The sequence below is a fragment of the Etheostoma spectabile genome, chromosome 11 (assembly GCF_008692095.1).
Source record: "Etheostoma spectabile isolate EspeVRDwgs_2016 chromosome 11, UIUC_Espe_1.0, whole genome shotgun sequence".
NCBI lineage: Eukaryota > Metazoa > Chordata > Actinopteri > Perciformes > Percidae > Etheostoma > Etheostoma spectabile.
Window position 1 is genome coordinate 21,741,916 of NC_045743.1, and position 7,063 is coordinate 21,748,978.

Genomic DNA, 7,063 nt, shown 5'->3' on the forward strand with positions numbered 1-7,063 from the left:
CTGGTCCGGCGATTGACCGAGCGACGTTGTGCAGCGTCCCCAGTTCAGGCCAAGTCCATAAGGAAATTGTTTTCCCTGTTATGTGGAAGAATTTCAGTGGCTGCCTGAACCACAACCCCATCCTACACCTTTGAGATAAACTGGAACTCAGTCTGTGAGCCAGGCCTTATCAGTCGGCCAATCAGAAATAGAGAATTTGTGCAATGGTGTGAACTATCTTAAATTGAATGTGAAAGACACGAGAAGACAGTGTTTGACCCCTGGGCAGTGGTAATCTTAGGCTGCTGGCTGTTCACAATCCATCGCTCAGGTGTTGCTCTTATAAGATAAAATAAAAAATACACCGACCGTCTTCACCCAGAAAAAACGACTTTATGCAGCAGCTCATAAAGACCAAACGTACTACCCTTTGGCTGTTAGTATAGTAATAGTAATTATTGAGAGATCAAACGAGGAAGTAGTTGACAAAGTATAGAGCACCACATTTTTAAATAAGCTAATATTAATTAAAATTAAATAAAAAAGCCCTAATTTAAAATAATCCCTGATAATGTCCTAACCCTAGTATTTTTCTACCCAAAACTTCCATGATGTCTTTGCCACGTTAAATACGTGGTTCATTACATTCAATAGATGATGAGATGATCACCTATTACGGTCATATGGCAGATTTTGGAGTCACTGGAAAGAAATCTCTCTTTTAGTAAGAGGAGTGTTTGAAATAAGTAGTCTATTTCAGACAGGCATAGGTATGGTGTCTGATCCAATTACTCTGGTCAAAGATTCAGGGCCCATATGTAAGGTGCACTCCTTGATGTAGGGGCCCTGGTTTGACTCCCCTCTGCATGTCATCCCCCCCTCCTCTCCCTTTATTTCTTTAGCTGTCCTGTCAATAAGGCCTAAAATGTCCAAAGATCTAAAAAAAAGATTCAGTCCCTAGACAGGCAACTTCTAATTATTTGTCCCCGTCCTTCAAGATTCTCAACATAACAGTGTAATGTTGATGTTGGCCTGGTTTTGCATGTCGCACAGATCAGAAGAATGTTCAACGTGTGTGGTGGCGAGCGTGGTATCAAATTAACTGAAATATGACTAGGAGTGGGAGTCAAATGGGGAATTCAAGGGCCAATTGTAACGCATTCACCGGCATCGTATAAAGTGTATTTTGTGGATAATCTTCCTGTATGATATCTCATCTGTGACAGAGTCCAGAACAAATTTCCCTACAGACATTAAGTATCTTATCTATCTTGTGGCTGAAGAAAGCAAATCCCTGAAGCCATTTTCCAAACATCTGGTGGAGAGTCAGAAACCAGAAGGGCGGGGGCCCCTTAGCAGCAGATTAATAACCATGGTTTGAGAATGAGATGTTAAATGGTCAAATACGCTGTAATTCTATGCAGAAACTTTTATTCTCCTTACGAGTACCAGCATGCTCACGAAGCAGGGAGCAACCAACATAACTTTCCTCCAAAAGGAAAGGCTGAAAGGCTCTGAGCCTATAGGTTGATCTAGGGTGGGGTGGCCAAACTAGCTTGCATACCTCATCAAACAAATGGTGCAGCTACACAATATCCACAAATTTTCATGTCATTTCCTTTTTTGTGTGATTTTCAATTTAATTTTATTTTTCTTAGTATGTGTGATATGTGTTTGTTGTCTTATGACTGAGGATGGTGAAGGGATATCCAACCCTAACCCCATCCAGTCTCCCTGCCCATGTCTAATAACCAATCCAGCCAACAAGGCAGGAGTTCTAACCAATCAGAGGCAGTTGGCAGGACAATTTTCCATCCTAGGAAACGCAAAATGTGGATGTAAGTCTGTTTGAAATTCTCTGTAGTGACAGCTACAGGTGATTATAGAAAACCTAGCTATTTGAAGAACTGCCAAAGTCAAACTCATTTAATAGAAAATTGAAGGTCGTGTTTGCATTAAATTATTACTAACAAAGTATCTTTGCAAGATACAGTGTGACAATGTATCTACTTAAACAAGGACATACAAACAGGACAAAATAAAAAAACAAAACAGGCAAAGGATATTTTTTGGGACGGATAATGCAGCGTCACAACCAGAATAAGATTGCTACATTAACATTATTTCTGATTCATTTCTACAGATGGTGTTTTGAAATATCCCAGTTCTGCAATCACAGACAAGTGTTTTGGTGCAAGCATTCGGGGAACCCACTGGCTAATCCGGCTAGTTATGCGTTTCAGGTCTCTTTTTTCAGGGCCGGCAGCATCAAACCAGCCAACTGTTGCCAACCAGCCAGTCAGACAGCCCCCAGATGCCCCTGGTGCCATTAAGAATCATGGGAAAAGAATGTTCTTAGCTCTTTCGTCCTTGATTATATCAGATGTGGAGGAAATGGAGGGACTCTGGGCGGATGCCAGCCCTGCGGAACCCTGGGGAAAGGAGGAGGAGCTGGGCAGGAGGGCAGAGCGAGGGAAAAGGGCTAGATGAGAGGGACATGGGGGAAAAAGGGAGGGAGGAAAGGGCCCACGGGGAGCTGAGCATCTCCAGGGACCAGAAGCGGGAAGGGGAGCCGTTGATTCATCAAGACCAGTGAAACGCTTGATCCTTGGGACTCGAAAGACACGGATGGGTGCAGAGGGAGTCGGTGGTTGTGACCCAAGAGAGACAGATGTAAATGACATGACAGAGCTGTTTTTTTAGGCTCGGGGACATGTTGCCCTTATCAAGTCAGCCTGTCCCATAACATCCTGCCCAGAAGAAATAGAACTCAAGAGGGAGAGGTTGGTGCAGAAGCTAATGGAAGACGTGACCAATCATAAGATCTATGATAAGAGTATAGTCAGCAGTACCCAGCAACAACCTTGAGTGTTTTTTTGTATAATGGTACTGTCGTGCAGCATGAAGACCCAGGGCCAAGAATCGTTTAAAGCGTGCAGTCATACGCTTTGATAATTAGCCACTAGGATGTAATATCGCATAGTCTAGCTGAGGGTAGCAGCATTCGACATGGTTATTGAGTTGATTTGAGTATATTATTAGAAATGGCACTGCAATAATACATTATGGGTTTAACTGCAGTGTTTTTTTTTTTTGATCAAATGTTTTTAGTTTTTTTATTCTACAAATTAAGGAAAATCACAAGCAGACCGCAGGCAAAACACTGAAACATAAAAAACCAGGGCGGTCCCAGCAAACAACACAGAGGACAGACAGGATGGGGGGGGGGGGAGAAACACAAAAAAAACGCAACAGAAAAAGTGACGTCCACAGTTTACAATGACGCATACATAAACGACACACACAGACAGGGACCAATCACACACCAAATTCACAATTCATCCGCATAGATTTCCAAAACTCCAAGTGTCCAACGTCTGTCCGGTGCTCCATTAATGCGACCGTGGATAGTTCCTTGTATACAACATCCAAAAAAGAAGGATCCATGTAAGAACTGATAAGTCCTCAGGCGGCTTCCAATGGGTTGCATCATGCTCTTAGCAGATAGAAGTCCAGCAAACACATGCAGGAGGTTTTTGATGTAATTGCTGATTTGTCTTTTTTGTAAAATTATATTTTTGCTCGGTAGGTCATGAAATGCATGAAATGATACAGTAAGACAGCTGTTATATTTGTAATTCTGAACAAATCCCATGAAAGATGCCTTAGTCAGTCTCTCAGTACTTCTACCCTACCATGTCCTCAAGCTTATTGTTCTACGAGAGATGTAATTTTTTAAAAGTCACAGATGTATTATTTAATCCATGCTGTATAGTTCTGCTTAACCATTTATAGCCTGCTAGTGGTTCAGTGAGCCTCAAACATAGGGGTTGACAATGTCAATTTTAAACAAAAATTTGATCAAAAAAGTGTTTTAATTAAAATTAAAAAGTGGGATCAGTTTATTCCGCCTTCTCTCTAAACTCCCACCGTTTACACACTTCCAAAGTAAAAAACAACAGACACATCATAGCTAAGCGCCTGTTAGCATGCAGCTAAGACAAAGGGCGCAAGTTGGCATGCGGCTGCACTTTTCCAAGCACCATGGCCACTGCCGATGTTGAGAGATACGGAGAAACACCAGAACTTCTCCTACCCCTTCCCTGTAGTTACCGTGTGGCAACATGCTGCCTTCCCCATAAGCGAGTTATAGGTGAAGCATGTGGTCCTGACAGGACCAATTGTGCATCTGTGCATCTCTTTAAATGAATGGTGCCTTCAATGCCCTTGTCATTTTGATAAACTCACACTGTCACAAAGTTCCTTCTGCCATCTCGTTGCTGTCATTGTGGCATTCGTCTTTGTTCAACATGGTAAACTATTGTTAAAAAAAAAGATTATAATATAACATACACACACACCTGAAGTGCTTTTTCGCAGACAGACGTGGACAGCCACTTTCCAAATGTCCCTATTTTACGCGTTCGGAGTGAGAACGGGTTGGCAGTGCAACAGAAACAAAGTCCTAATAGAGCTGCAGAGTGTGGTGTGGAGAATTGAGATGAAACCAATTGTGTGTAACACCCATGAGAACACACGGGCTCTTTGCCTGGTGTTTAAAAAGAACATCATAGAAAGTCAAAGTATTTTGAGTCAAAGCTGTCCAGCATTCACGTAGAGTGGACTTCCAGTGGGTGTTGGAGAGACACAGACTGTTAATGTGACGGCCTTTTGTTCCTGGGACTTGTGTGCAATGATTGTACCCCATTTATTCTTCTGCCAGGGTAGTCTATTATGTCTATACCATGAGTGTGCATGCTCACGTGTTAGGAATCCCGTAAAGGCTTTGTCTTTGACATAGATACAGGTTCCAGTACCTGAGAATGTTCAGACAGCTGCTGAACCACAGGCAAACCTTTTAGAAAATGATTAACTATAATATAGTCTTGATCAATGGAAGTACATTTCCAGGATAAAGATCAAATTCTGCTCTCTGTGAATTGTCGAAAATTGCATTGAATTGAAGAAAATGTGGATCATGCAACAAAGCAGGTCTGCTTGGTTCGTTCGGGAAATGATTGGAAAGATTACAAAGAGCATGGATACGACATTTCCTCTCAACTGGACGTTTTGGGACCAATTGTTTGGATTTCTGTGGACAAAGTACACACAGGTTACCATTGCTAAGAGCTACTGAGATTTAACTATGTATCAGCAATTTAATATCTTAAATTCCTCTATTGTGCAAACAGTTAATTCCATTTAAAATTATATATGGATTTTCTTTTGCGGGATGCAAATGTTCCACCAGCAAGTTCCTTCCGAGACTTTAGCTAGGCACCGTCGCTACATCTGGAGTTTAGCACCGCCCAGACGATTACAATTGGTTAAAGAAATGCAAACAACCCAGAGTTTTTAATTCTTTTTGTATGTGTGGTGTAGCCACACCTACAGACTACATATGATTTAAATGTTGACATAACCAGCTAAGAGTGAATTGAATGCCACACGTGAAGTTGAAAGTAGTGATAAGACAATATAGAGCCAATAATCCAGAGATCTGTTGCGTGTAGATTAGCATGAATTAAGTCAAATCAGGAAGTAAAATAAATAAATAATTGAAACCTTCATCCTCCCTCTAAACTTAGCTTTCCTCTGCAGGACTTTATCCCAGAATGCATTGGGGAGAGGCGGACACACCGTGGATAGGTCGCCAAACAAGCCTTTAAATTGCAGTCAATGTTATTATCAATAGCATATTAAGAGACTATAATGGCAATATGGAACTTACTCACATCTAGCTAAACAATGTTATATACATTGCTTCTTGGAATTTATAATATAAAGCTGTGTGTGTGTGTTGTGTGGGTGTGTGTGTGTGTTGTGTGTGTTGTGTGTGTGTGTGTGAGAGAGTCGGAAAAATGCGCCAATACAAAAACCAGGGGTACTGCATGCCTATCATGTTTCTGTGATACACATCTCTGTGCATTGAGAGACATAATCCTGGATCTGATATGGGCGTGCAGTAATGGCTTATACCTGTTTACTCAGTTAGATAAAGAGCATTATGAGAGACTCACTTAGGCACTTTCCCAATCACTTAATGTCCATACTGTTGTAAAAAGCTAAGTTCAGTAATGCTTAAACAGTGGATAAACAAATGACAAAACTACTGTGTGTGTCCATTGTCTGTTGGAGGCAGTGTTTGGACAGGATATGTAGGAGAATCACAAGTAATTCAAAAATTATTATTTAATAGTTTTGTTTTGAAGTTGTGTTCCCCCCAAATTAAAATATGTATAAAAAATAGCATCAATCAAACCATAACAACCGGAACCACTTGATAATATGGTTGCTCGCCTGTAAAGTAGCCACTATGGCAGCCAGCCATTAAGCTTATGGATTCTGCGTGTCTGATGATTTACGAAAATGTAAACAATTATTGTTTTAATAGCTTAGTTTTGAATGGTACCATACAGCTCTATGTGTATAGGCTTGAGGCCAACCAACACGTTATTGTAGGCCCAACTTATAAGGCAACAAATTATATACAATTAATGTAATGGGGATCCGTGCTCTGTCTCCTTTTAGGTTAAATAAAACGTTACGACCATGATACCCCAGAAGCTGGGGATGTTTTGAAAAGTAATTGGCTGTGGCAACAAAGAACAGTTGCATCTTGGGTCAAACTAATGTGAACTTGTGTCTGTGTTCTAAAGGAAAAGCAGCAGAAAGAGATGCATGGTTTACATCTACTTTTACAGTGTCTGCTGCTTTTATATTTACTGTCACTGCCTTGAAGACTACAAGTGGCAATAATGGAGTAAAGAAGTTTACTCTAGTAACGCTAATTACACAGGTTCTCTTGGTGTGCTTCTAATTTTGTAGTTTATATGGCCCTCAGTGTACTTAACTGTATTATTTTCACAGATACCATTGGAGGAGTATTAGGAAAATATTGGGCCATTGAGACTACTGATTAGATGTTGGGGTTCTCCTGTTCTTCCTTGTTGGAGCCACCTAAGACCACCTTGACGATGTTTCATTTAAGGGATTGTTCAGGTTCCATCAGCAATCCACGGGATGTCCCTTATTTGGGCTGGATGTCCTTCCCTTCCTCTTCCTTTGTGTTGGCGTTCTATCT